The 14578-nt window shown below is 38.8% G+C and overlaps 1 pseudogene; it reads left to right on the top strand.

Moving 5' to 3' along the window:
- The first annotated feature begins 10611 nt into the window (after positions 1 to 10611).
- On the top strand, positions 10612 to 12138 carry LOC102831938 (annotated as a pseudogene).
- Positions 12139 to 14578: the final 2440 nt, after the last annotated feature.

Here is a 14578-nt window from a genome sequence, read left to right on the forward strand (position 1 = left end):
TTCAGAATCAAAGCGACCATGTATGTATAGGGTGTTCGAGGAGCAGTTGGTGGATTTAAACCACCACTTGTGGTTCAAATAAACATTATGGTCCAAAAAAAAAAAAAAAAAAAAAAAAAAGACAGAAATAGCTTTATAAAATGGTCTTTAAAAAAAAAAAAAGATAAATTGTAAGTTGCACTTACCAAAATACATCTCTTATAGTCCATCATGTACTTGACAGTTTTTCCAAATTGAAAATGAGTCAGGGGGGTTGAAGTCACTTGAAAGAATGATATTAAAAAACCCAATTATGTTTAAGTTGGAGCAGTTCCACCCACCCTTAGATACAAAGCCAACTGAAATTTTGACAAGCTAGCCAACCCATGTGTAAAATCAGAATCAATGTACTATGACATGCAGCTGAGATGAGTTAGAAAGAAAGAAAAGACATTTTGCTTATTTTCCTTCTTTTCTTTCTAATTTAAAGTTCAGACAGCAACCATAATAACCTGTAGAACAGCCTAAGGACTTGGATTATGAAAATCACTTCAATTTATATCAATCTTAAGAAGATTGCTATGGAGTCCAGGTATAGTGCTGTGGATTAATGCACTGGACTGCAAGGTCGGTTTGAATTGCAAGGTTGGTGATTTAAGTTCACCAGCCACTCCTTGGAAACTCTATACAGGGTTGCTATGGGTCAGAACTGATTTAATGGCATGTAACAACAATAACAAGAAGCTTGTTGGGTATACTTGTCATAGTAGACCTACAAAGATCACCTGTCCAATGTTTTTATATGAAATGCATGCGTCCAAACTGGAGACAATTAAGGATGTTTAGGGGAGAAGACAGAACCTGTCTGTCTCAGAACCAAGAGATATAAAAAGGCTTAGGAAAGACAAGCAATGCTAAGTGGGCAAAGAGTACAGAAATGTTGAAGGCTGTTCTTAATCTATGTAGGATCTGATGAAACTATGAGCTCATCTAATAGTCAATCCCTGGGTGACAAAAGATTAAGTACTTGCCTACTGACCAAAAGTTTGTCGATACAAATGCATCCAGAAGTGCCTCTGGAGAAAGTTCAAAAGATCAGCGTAATTGAAAACAGCAAGGTTCTACTATGAACTACAAAAAGTTCATGGAAAAATGGATTGAAAAGATAATGGAATTGTTCCATGAACTCTTTAAAGCCCATTTGTATATCAGGAAACATCTTGAGAGAGAGATAACCCTGGATTTGAGAAACAGACAGACTTGTGAATGAGTTTTGTCCTGTTCTCTATGAGCAAAAACATTCATTTCCCTACCTTTCTTTATGTGTAGCATTATGTGGTCGGGTGCCATCAAGTCGGTTCCAAGTCATAGTGACCTTTATGCACAACAGAACAAAGTTACTGCCTAGTCCTGCACCATCCTCACAACTGTGAGGCTGAAGTCTTTGATCTTCATCAATAAGTATTTCAAATCACCTTCATCAGGAAGCATTTCCAGCAAGCAAGGTTGTTTTCACATCTGCATGTCACAGGTTTCTAATGAGTCTTCCTCTAATCCCGATGCCACATTCTTCTTTATATAATCTACTTTCTCAGTCTATATGTTCATGGTGAAAGGATACAATCCTGGTGTGTACCTTCTGGTTCCTGAACCATTCCATATGTCTTTGTTCTGTTTTAACAATTGCCTCATGAGCACAGTGAAATGTTCTGGAATACTCATTCTTCGCAATGTTTATCTGTAGTTTGTTATGATTCATACAGTTCAATATCATTGCATAGTCAAGAAAGCACAAGTAAACATCTTTCTTCTATTCTTTGCTTTCAGTCAAGATCCATCTGATGCTTAACAATGGTAACTCTCATTACATGTCCACTTCTTAATCCAGCTTTAATTTTTGATAGTCAACAAACTGCTGTAACATTATTAAATTATCTTCAGCAATTAATGTAAAATCATTAATGTAATATCATTAATGCTACATACAAGCTATAAGATATTATGCACATGAATGCACATGTCACTGAGCAATATTATTATTACCTACAAGATCTTGTGTTGTTGTTGTTAAGTGCCGTCGAGTAGGTTCCGACCCATAGCGACCCTGTACAGGGTTTCCGAGGGTGTAAATCTTTATGGGAGTAGAAAGCCTCATTTTTCTCCCGCGGAGCGGCTGGTAGTTTCGAACCACTGACCTTAGATCTTGTAGGTAGTATTAATGGTATTATTCAGGGTCATGTGCTTCCTGCAGAGTCATCTTTCTTTGGAATGGACACAATATGGATCTCTTCCAGTTGTTTGGCTACGAAGCTAGCTGTCTTCCAAATTTCTTGACATACATAAGTGAGCAAGCACCGCCAGCACTGCATCAGTTTGTAGAAGCATTTAATTTGTATTCATTAAAAAAAAAACAACAACACTGGAGCCTTGTGTTTTGCCAATACCTTCAGTGCAGCCTGCACTTCTCTTGATATCTCCAGGTTGGGGTCATATGCTACCTCTTAAAATGGTTGACTATCGACCATTTCTTTTTGATACAGTGACTCTGTACATTCCTTCCATTTTTTGATGCTTCCTGTGTCTCAGTATTTTGCCCATAAAATCCTTTAATACTTCAAGTTGAGGTTTGAATTTTTCTTCAACTATTTCGGCTTGAGAAATGCTGAGTATCTTCTTTCCTTTGAGTTTTCTAACTCCAGATCTTTGCACATTTCTTTATAATACATTACTTTGTCTTCTTCAGTTGCCCTTTGAAGTTTTCTGTTTAGCTCTTTTTCTTCCTCATTTCTTCCAGTAACATCAGCTTCTCTGCACACAAGAGGAAATTTCAGAGTCTCTTTTGACATCCATTTTTGTCTTTTCTTTCTTTCCTGTCTTTTTAATGACCTTCTGCTTTCTTCATGTATGATGTTCTTAATGTAGTCCCAGAAGTCTTCTTCTGGTGTTCGGTTATTATTGTCTTGAGATAGTCTCTAAATTCAAGTGAGATATATTCCAGGTTATATTTTGTCTCTTGTGAACTTGTTTTATTTTTTTTTCAACTTTAAGTTGAACTTGCATATGAGCAATTAATGATCTGTTCTACAGTCTGCCCTGGCTTTGTTTTGACTGATGATATTGAACTTCTCAATTGTTTTCATTGTTGTTGTGAAATGCCGTTGAGTTGATTCCGACCCATAGCGACCCTGTATAGGGTTTTCAAGGAGCAGCTGGTGAGCTTGAACCATCGACCTTGCAGTACAAATGAGTTTGCAGTCTGACCCATTAACCCATAGCGCCACACCAGGACTCCGTTTGGTTCTTGTATATTCCATCTGGTGAGGTCCACGTGTATAGTTACTGTGAAGCTGCTGAAAAGTTATTAGCCATGAATAAGTCATTGTCTTGCAAAATTCTATCATTCAATCTCTAGCCTTGTTTCTATTACCAATGCCATGTCCTTCCTATTTGTTTCCAACTTCCACATTCCAATCATCAATAATTATTAATGCATATTGATTGTATATTTGATCAAATTTCATACTGAACAAGTTCTTCAATTTCATCATCATTGGCTTTAGAGGTTGATTGGTGCATACCTTTGAATAATAGTATATTAACTTGACTTCTTTGTAGGCATATGGATATTATCCTATCACAGACTGCATTGTACTTCAAGATAGAGCTGAAATGTTTGTTTTGATGACGAATACAGTGCCATTTCTCGTCAATTTGTTTGCTGCATAGTAAACCATATAATTGATTCAAAATGACCAAAAGCTGTTCATTTCAGTTCACTAATGCCTAGGATATCTGCTTTCATGTGTTCCATTTCATTTTTGATGAGTTCCAATTTTTGTAGATTCATTGTGCATTCCATGTTCTGATTATTAATGCTTGTATGTTTGCAACTTCTCATTTTTAGTTGTGCCCCATTAACAAATGAAGGTCCTGAACACTTTGCTCCACCCACATCATTAAGGTCAATTCTGTTTTGAAGAGGTAGGCCACCCCAGTCATATTTTCAGTGCCTTCCAACCTGAGGGCTTATCTTCCTGCACTATATCAGACAATGATTTGCTGCTAAACATTTAGAAATGGTCCACCGGTCCTTCCTAGTCTGTCTTAATCTGCAAGCTCTTATGAAACCTGTCTATCATGGGTGACCCTGCTGGTATTTAACACACCAGTGGTGTAGCTGTCATTATCACAGGAACACACAAGTCACCAGAGTACAAAAAACTGACAGATGAGTGATATGTAGTATTGTGGGATCAGCACTGTACAGCTAACCAAAAAGCCAGAGGTTCAAACCTACCAGTCATTCTTAGAAAACCCTGCACAGGGTTACTAGGACTTGAAACTGACTGGACGGTACTTAAAAACAACATTATATAGTATTATTATAAATATATGTGCATGCCTGTCTATTTGCATTGCACATGCAGATATGCTTTTTCTCAACCATCCCGACAGCCAATAGACTCCTAGGAATGAGATGCATACACCCAATTGCATCAATCATTCTCTGGGTACCACAATCATCTGTGATCTAGCCAGACACATGAGGCACTTACACAGCAATGGCAAAGTAAAAGTCATTATTATAATTTATGGAAAGCAAACAGTAAACAATAACAATAGGTTTCCAAAAGGAAATGGGGAAACTCTTCCCCTTCCCCAAATTACCTATGTCTGTTCTTAGGTTACTGGGCAGGTATGCAGCGGATCTTGTCAGTTGTCGTCTACCAGAGTTTGTAGTCTTCAAGTCTCCGCTGCCTCTGGCTAGCCCCTTCTGCTCTGCATCTGGGCCTCACCACACCATGGGTAAGACCCTGTACAGGACCTCTGCATCTGGGCCCTCCTAAGCCTTCGCTGCCAGATCCCTTCAGACTACCCTGACCCTTGCTGCCTTGTTGCCCGAGGGGGGTAGGGAGGGAGGATGTGCAAGCCTGTATGTAGCACAGTTGGACCTCTCTTGCTCTGCACCAGCAAGTGTTAGCTCTTCTTGCAAGCCTCTTGCCCAGAAGTATCCAATTCTGTCCTGCTGTAGGAAGACCTTGCACAGGATTCTTGGTATGGCACTGTGGGTTTATGCATTGGACTGTAAAGTCGGTTTGAGCTGCAAGGTTGGTTTGAACTGTAAGGTTGGCTGTTCAAGCTCATCAACTGCTCCTTAGAAACCCTATACAGGGTTGCTATGCATCTGAACTGACTCGATGGCACTTAACAACAACAACCCATGTATAGAGCACAGTCAGACCTCTGCCTTGCCCAGGCTTGTGTTATCATTCTTTCAGTCCATCCATAGGCTTCCTGAACAAAGATGTTCCGCCTCTCTCTGTGACCTAATAAATCTACTGCCACTATAGAGTTTTCTGTCTTGTGTTGTCTTCAGTGTGACAGTTTGTTTTCTTCTTGGTCTAGGAGGTTCTCAGAACAAGAACCATAGGTCCAAAGGACATGCTTCATTCCAGACTCTTCATGATGGTAGTGGGGGGCCCCTGACCTTTTTATAAGCAAACTTGAAAATGACTGGTCCGGGGGAAAAGGGATTGGGAGGAAGCTGCTGTATTTTTGTTCTAACTGTCATTTTGGGCCTTTTAGTATTTGAGTTTTTAAATTGTATATGTCGATTACTATAATTAAAAAAATTAAATTTAAAACGTGTTCAGAATATTGAGGAAAACATGCCTCACTATATTGACTGATATGAAAACTCAGAAAACCCCTTAAAGATAAATAAAAGCAATATTCCATGGCCATCAAGTTGATTCTGACCATAGCGATCCCACAGAACATTTCTGAAAGTCTAAATCTTTATAGGACCAGACAACCTCATCTTTCTCCCAGAGTGGTTGGTGGGTTTGAACCGTCGACCTTTAGATTAGCAGCCCAATGCCTAACCCACAGCACCACCAGGGCTCCTACATCTACATATTAGCAATTTAAAAAATTGAATATATAAAATGACATGCTTCATTAGGCATGGCTGAGTTAACTGAACAAGGTAATTTTCCTGGGGTCTCAGTTGCACACTTGGCTTGGTGGCAATCTGAGGAACCGAGATGAAGATCTAGGTGAGAAATAGGTGCCATTTTGAAATCTACAGCTTTTGCTAATGGATAAATGCTTCTCATTAGATCATCCCAAGGCACAAGGACTGATCTCATCACTTTACAAATGGTCTCAATTTGATTCTATACACCTGGGAAATAACATTTCTATCTGTTCTCAGGACATGATTGCATTAAATCTTAATGATGTATCTGTCAAGGGGGTTATGCACGAATGTTTTAATTGAGTGTCAACTATACCACTGGAGCACTTTTTTAGACTGACTTTTTCAAAAAGCTATAAATGTTAATGAACTCTCAGTTCTCTTCTATTAGTTTTACATAACATTGATTTATATTGTCTCTCCTCCACAAGGATAAGACATCAGTATAGTTCCCCTTGGTAACTAGATTCTTTAGTGTCCTTTGGCTCTAATTCCTGGAAGTGTCATTATGATGCCTGCTATCTGCAGAATTCAATGTCAGCTCCAGTAAAATAAACAAAAATCTAATTATGTACAAAATGAGAACATCCCTGAAGTCGAATGTTGGGTTTTCATTCTATATAACGTGTGATGTGGCAAGTGTCAACATGTTTCTTAGAGAATATCTACAAGGAGTGGTAGAGGAATCCTGAGATTGTTATCTGCCATATCAATTTTATCTATCTAATCTCGATCCTAGAAGTCCTGGTATGGTATAGTATTATAAGCGCTGGACTGCTAACAGCAAGGTCAACAATTCAAGTCCACCAGCTACTTCTTGGAACTCCTTTAGAGTCGCTATGATTCAGAACCAACTTGACGGCACATAACAACAGAAATCTGGATTCTTGGAGTTTAGGTTTATGAACTCCCTAGAACTTTATGCAAAATGTTCCCTATGTGTATATTGTGAAAATATATGGTCATCGCTCATCATTTTAGAATTCTATAACCCAAAATGACCACATGTATGTCAGTTTACCACGCTGTGGTGGTTTGTGTGTTGCTGAAAGATATGCTGCTGGTATTTTAAATATCAATAGCACCATCCATAGTGTAATGGTTAAGATTTTATGTCACTCTGACTAAGCCAGGATTTCCAGAGGTTTAGGATGTGCTTATTCCCATGGCAATGAAACCTACTGCAGGCATAGTTAGCGCTATAATGAGTGGCTATGAACAGCCAATCAATTAAAAGGATGCTTCTTTGGGGGTGTGGCCTGCTCCCAAGATAATGGATATGTGGGAGGTACTCTCTCTCTGTTCCCTTGGGGACCTGGGACTGTACAATAGGAAGATAATAAACTTATATATATATATATATATATGTTGTTATTGTTGTTAAGTTCCATTGAGTTGGTTCTGACCCATAGCGACCCTGTACAGGGTTTCTGAGGGTGTAAATCTTTACGGGAGTAGAATGCACATCTTTCTCAAGCAGAATGGCTGTTTCAAACTGCTGACCTTGGGGTTAGCAGCCCGATTCGTAACCACTACGCTACCAGAGCTCATACACACACACACACACACACACACACACACACACACATATGTGTTTCATTGGTTTTGCCTCTCTAGAAAACCTGACCTAAGACACATGGTGAACAGTTTTCAGCATGGCTTTCAGACTAAGACAGACAAGGAAGAAGGAGAGATGGAACGTTTCTGAATGGATGGCCACTGAAAATCATATGAATAGCCGTGGAACACTGTCAGATATAGCGAAAAAGGTGAAAAAAGTATGAGTATCAGCAGACTGTTGCCAAATATAGTTTCAGATGATGAACCCCTCAGGCTTGAAGGCATTCAAAATACAGCTGGAAAACAGCTGCCACCTCAAAGTAGAGTTGGTCAAAATGGCTTCAATGGAGCAAAGCTTTGGAGACTTTCATTTGCTGATAAAGCACAGCTCAAAATGAGGAGAGACAGCTGCAAACTTTCATTAATAATCAGAATATGGACTGTACAAAGTATGAACCTAGGAAAATTGGAAGTTGTCAGAAATGAAATAGAATGCATAGAGATCAATGTCCTAGGCACTGGTGAGCTGAAATGGTCTGGTATTGGCTCTGACAATTGAATCTGACAATCCTGTGGTTTACTATGATTGGAATGACAAATTGAAGAAGAATGGCATGGCATTCATCATCACATTTCAAGGTCTATCTTGAAGTATAATGCTGTCTGTGATAGGATAAGGTGTATATGCCAACACGAAAGATCAGTTAATTAACGATTATTCAAATTTACCTACCAACCACTAAAGTCATTGATGATGATATTGAAAAATTCTACCAAGGTCTTTAGTCAGAAATTCAACCATGTAATCATGATGAATTGATAAGTACTGGTGATTGGAATGTGAATGTTGAGAACAAAGAGGATGGATCAGTAATTGGAAAATATGGTCATGGTGATAGAAATGATGCTGGATATCATATGATGGAATTTTGCAAAACCAATGACTCCTTCATTGCAAATACCTTTCTTAAATATCATAAAAGGCAACTCTACACATAGGGAATACAAAGAAATGAAATTGACTGTATCCATGCGAAGAGATGGTGGAGAAGCTCAGTATCATCAGCCTACACAAGGCCAGGGGCACAGTGTGGAACAGATCACCAATTAGTCATATGTAAGATCAGGTTGAAGTTGAAGAAAAATTTAAAAAGTCCACAAAAGCCAAAATGACCTGGAACATATCCCACCTGAATTCAGAGGCTATTTCAAGAACGGATTCGATGCATTAGATACCAATAACCAGAGACCAAAAAGTGTTGTGGGATGACAACATCACACAGGAAGAGTACAAAAGGTCACTACAAAGACAGAAAAGACAAAAATGATAGTCACAAGAGACTCTGAAACTTGATAAATAATTACTATATAGTGAAACCACCATTTCATAAAAAAAGACTGTTTACTGCTAGGATGATAGGAAGGACATAATCTCAAAGTGAAGAATACATTTAGAAGTGGATAAACTGAGGACATTAGTGGAAAAAACCCAAGCAAACTGTACTTCTCAGTTTTCATTTCCAGCACAGATAATTCAAAATCTTTGTCATGAATCAGCAACCAGGGAAATGGTACTGTGGTCCAGAAAGCAGAAAGAAATATACAGAATTCATGACTGAGTAGGCTGCAGGTTTTTGTTTTGTTGTTTGTTGGAATTCAACCTGCAATTTACAATAAAACAGATCTGTGCCCATAAAAATATCCTGAATGCATGTATATCTAATGTAAGAAATATATTTCTACTCATAGGTTATTCTTTGAATTTTGTTGTTCCCTCACTTATCCTTAAACTTTTCACTCTTTCTCCTCTTCATTCTTAATTAATTACATCAAAATATTTACTTCAAACATGAAAGGCAGTGTTTCAGGAGAAATATTTTGTGAGTTTTTTGTGTACAATTTGAAAATTTCACATAACTTATATTATACTGTAAATCTCATTGTCTTTCATATTATTCCTGTTTGAAAACACACACACAAGCAAGGAACAATTGCAGTCCAGGTCATCTGATTCTGACTCACGGTGACCCATGTGTGTCAAAATAGAAGTGTGCTCCATCAGATTTTCAATGACTGATCTTTTGGAAGTAGATTTATGGGACTTTCTTTTGAGGCTGAGAATTTAATTTAATACTCTTATCTGTTACATAGTATTCTGACACATATATAAGCCATAAAGTATACATTTATTGCTTTACTGATAGACATAGTTGTCTTCCATACCCACCACTTAGGTCAAAGATAAAGAAAATGAAGATTTTGACCAACTTCTACAGTTTAAAATTGATTAAACATGTAATCAAGATGCATTGACAATTATTGGTGATTGGAATGTGAAAACTAGAAACAAGGAAAAAGGATTGATAGCTGAAATTTAGAGCTGTCATGACAGAAATGATGCTGGAGATCAATTATAAAATGACTTTATTCATTGCAAATAACTTTTTTCAACAATGTAAATAGTGACTGTACACGTGGACATCACCTGAAATACACAGAAATCAAATTAACCAAATCTGTGGAAAAGATGATAAAGAAGCTCAAAACCATCGGTTAGAACAAGGCCAGTGTCCAACTGAAGAACAAATCATCAATTACCCATTTGCATATTCAAGTCAAAACTGAAGAAAATTAAAACAAGTCTTTGAGACACAAAATACAACCTTGACTATATCTCACCTGAATTTAGAGACCATCATCTCAAGAAAATATTCAACACTAATGACTGAAGACTAGGTGAGTTATGGGATGACATGTAGAAAGCAAAAATTCATTAAAAATACAAGAAAGAAAGTAAAGACCAAAATGCATGTCAGAAGAAACTCTGGAACTTGCTGTTGAACATAGAGTAGCTAAAGTGAATGGAAAAATAATGAAGTAAAAGAGCCAAACAGAAGAGTCTACAGGGTGACTAAGAAGACAGAGCAACTCAATGGCATCTCACAACAACAACATGAACAAAATATTGAATGAGGCAGGAATTATCAAAAGAAGATGGAAGGAGGGAAGGGGCTATAGAGTTGTGGTGGCTGCTTCTGCATTGATGATTAGTGTTTCTTGCCTGCCTGAGGGGTGGATTTCAGGGCAGCATCATGGTCAAGGAGGTACAGAAACATTCTGTGCACACACTTGTGTTCAGGTCGTTGAAAAGGACTCATGACACATTTGTAGCTGATAATGGAAAACCTATGGCTTTGGATGAAGAGAGTCATAAACGAAAGATGGCAGTCAAGCTTCGTAATGAGTATGACCCTGTACTGCATATGCCTACATCAAAAGAAAATTTTAAAGAGAAGGGTCTTCAAAATGCAGTGAATTCTTATGGTCACAAGCACTATCCTGCCAATCAAGGACAAGAAGTTGAATATTTGGTGATAGATACATATCCACATCCACCAGGACCTAGGGTTGCTTTGACTGCAGATACGAAAATTCAAAGAATGCCAAGTGAATCCATTGCACAGTCTATAGATGTGGCTTTACCTTCTCAGACCAGGGTTGATGCAAATCGTACTGCACCTGGTGGAAATGAACACTGACACCCTGGAGCTGCTGACCAGTCACAGTCTTCAGTGATGACCTCAGTTATTATGGAGACTGGCAATTCCAAGAACTCTGAACTGATGACCAAAAAAGCCCCTACAATGCCAAACCCCAGTGGCATCCACTTTGGAAACTCTACAAGGTTATTAGTGGGCATTTTGGCTGGATTTGGTGTATTGCTGTGTGGAGCCTGGAAATCAGTGGCTTGTTACAGGATCTGCTGACAGGACTATAAAGATCTTGAATTTAGCTAGTGGCAAATTAAAACTGTCATTGACTGGCCATATAAATAGAGTGTGTGGTGTGATTGTCAGCATGAGGAGCCCATACCTGTTCTCTTGTGGAGAAGACAAACAAGTAAAATGATGGGATCTTGAATATAATGAGGTTATACGGCACTATCATGGACATCTAAGTGCTGTGTATGGTTTGGATTTGTACCCAACAATAGATGTGCTGGTAACTTGTAGTCAAGGTGCAACTGCACGGATTTGGGGTGTACAAACTAAAGCCAGTGTACACACATTATCTGTACATACAGTTGCTACAGTGAGATGTCAAGCTGCCAAACCACAAATTATTACTGGAAGTCATGCCACTACAATACAGTTATGGGACTTAGTGGCTGGAAAAAACAAGAGTCACACTAACAAATCACAAAAAATCAGTAAGGGCTGTGGTTTTGCTTCCAAGACATTACACATTTGCATCTGGTTCTCCAGACAACATAAAACAGTAGAAGTTCCCTGATGGAAGTTTCATTCAAAATCTTTCTGGTCATAATGTTATAATTAACACATTGACGGTAAATTCTGATGGAGTGCTGACATGGCACAATGCATCGTTGGGACTGGAGAACTGGCTACAATTTCCAGAGAGTTCATGCAGCTTTGCAACCTGGGTCTTTGGACAGTGAGTCAGGAATATTGGCTTGTGCTTTTGATGAGTTTGAAAATCTATTACTAACAGCTGAGGCTGATAAAACCATCCAAGTGTGCAGAGAGGATGGTACAGTGACAGAAGAAACTCATCCAGTCAGCTGAAAACCAGAAATTATCAAGAGAATGAGATTTTAATGCAGCGTTGTCTTCATGGTGGTTCTGCTCCCTCCCCACCTCCCCCTTTAGCTTTGATGAGGATGTCCAGTCACTTTGTGCTCTGACTAGGAATATAAAGCAGAAACTCACTTGCTCAAATCACTGCTGCTTCATTATATTTTACAATAAACTGCTCCCTGCCCTTCCTTTTCTCCTGTTTTTATTTCTAAAATAAATAATCTTCAAATTTAGGAAATAACATGCAAAATCAAGTATATGCACATCCATTGAGCATAGTTATTCTAAAAAGAAAATATTTTTTCAGTTTTATGAGAAAAAGAAATCAGATGGAAGGAATACACAGAATCACTGTATGAAAAAGAATTGGTGGACATCAACAATTTTAAGAGATCAAGAACCAATGGCATTGAAGGAAGAAGTCCAAGCTGCATTGAAGGCATTGGCAAAAACCAAGGCTTCAGGAATTGACAGAATACCAACTGAGATACTTCAACAAAGGGATGCAAGACTGGAAACACTCATTAGTGTGAATCCTATGAAATCAGATGCCTCGCCAACTGACTGGAAGAAATCTTTATTCATGCCCATTCAAACAAAGGTGATCCAAAGGAATGCAGAAATGATCAAACAATATCATTAATATCACATACAAATAAAGGTTTGCTAAAAATAATTTTTAAATGGCTGCAGCAATACATTGACAGGTTGTTGTTGTTAAGCATCGCCAAGTCGGTTCTGACCCATAGTGACCCTGTAGAGGGTTTCCAAGGAGCAACTGGTGAGCTTGAACCACCAACCTTGCAGCTCAAAACCGACTTTGCAGTCTAGCACATTAACCCACAGCGCCACACCAGGACTCCTACATTGACAGGTAACTACCAGAAATTCAAGTCAGATTTAAGAGGACTTGGAATGAAGGACATCATTGCTGATGTCAGCGGGATTTTCATTGGAAGCAGAGAATACCAGAAAGATGTTTAGTGTGTTTTATTGACTATGCAAAGACATTCTACTATGTGGATATATAAACAAATTATCAATAACATTATGAAGAATGGGAATTCCAGAACAACCGTGCTTATGTGAAAACTATATTTAGATTGAGAGGTAGTCATTCAAACAGAACAAGGGAGTAGTGCATAGTTTAAAATCAGTAAAGATGTGTGTCAGGGTTGTGTCCTTTCACCATACTTATTCAATCTGTATGCTGAGCAAATAATTCAAGAAGGTGGACTATATGTGTCGGGGTCTGACCTCGACATAGTTGTGTTGTTCACGAGTGTTTGGTTCACGAGGAGGGGAGATCCAGCGGCGATAGGGATAGCGAAAGAATACACAGACAAACAGAAGAAGGGAGACAATGAGGCACCCCAAAGCCAGGGTGGATACATCACTGGTGGGCAGGCTTGGGACTACAGGCATCATGGCCTCTGCAGGCAGCAACTCACTGCCCTGCAATCTTTACTGCATGCCTTCCAACCCGTAATGCACTGCAATCATTACTTCAAGCCTTCCAACCAGTAATGCACTGCAATCGTTACTCCATGCCTCCCAACCAGCAATGCACACCTGGGGAGGCCCGGGCCTCTGTTTTATTTAGGGGAGGAGTTTCACACCAAGCTGGGAGGGATCTTTACAGAAGAATGGTATTATTCAGACAAGACAATCCTTAAGATAAGTTAAGCCAGTAAACCTTACTTAAACCAATATTCCTTTCTTCCTTACTGGGTTTAACCTTCACTTGGATCAAACTGATTGAACCCAGGGTGGTCTGAGGGCATTGCCCCCATTGTCCTTAATCCCGTATTCCCAGAATTTACCGCTCCACCCCAAGTGAATATACCCCGGGCAGTTCCTCTCCAGAGCCTCCCTGCTTAATCCCAGTAAACCTGTCCTTGTTCGTCCTCTGAGGAAGTTTTACTGCCTTGGTTCTAGGGGGAAAATCTTGAACTTAGAAACTTAGGGGAATATTGCATTTCTCTGTGGACATCCAGGGCTCATGTTTGGAATTAAATAAATATGATTAAACAATTTGATGAAAAACAATTTGCTATTAACTGCCAAGTGGCTAGATCTGTTACACTCAGGCCTATAGGGCCTCAAACCTCTGCACAGTCTGCAACATATATGAAGTAAAACATGGCATTGGGATAGGAGAAAGATTTATTAACAGCCTGTAATATGGAGGTGACACAACACTGATTGCTGAAAGAAGACTTGAAACACTCAGAAAAAATCAGACTACAAGTCTTCAGTATAGATTATAACTAAACTAAAGACAACAAAAATCCTCACAACTGGATGAATAAGCAGAGAAAAGAATGAAGTGGTTAAGGATTTTGTTTTTCTTGGATCCACAATTTATGTCCATGGATGCAGCAGGAAAGAAATCAAATAATGTATTGCATTGGTTAGATCTTCTGCAAAATATTAAAATGTTCAAAAACAAAGATGTGAT

This window comes from Chrysochloris asiatica, unplaced genomic scaffold (assembly GCF_000296735.1).
Source record: "Chrysochloris asiatica unplaced genomic scaffold, ChrAsi1.0 scaffold00022, whole genome shotgun sequence".
NCBI classification, from domain to species: Eukaryota; Metazoa; Chordata; class Mammalia; order Afrosoricida; family Chrysochloridae; genus Chrysochloris; species Chrysochloris asiatica.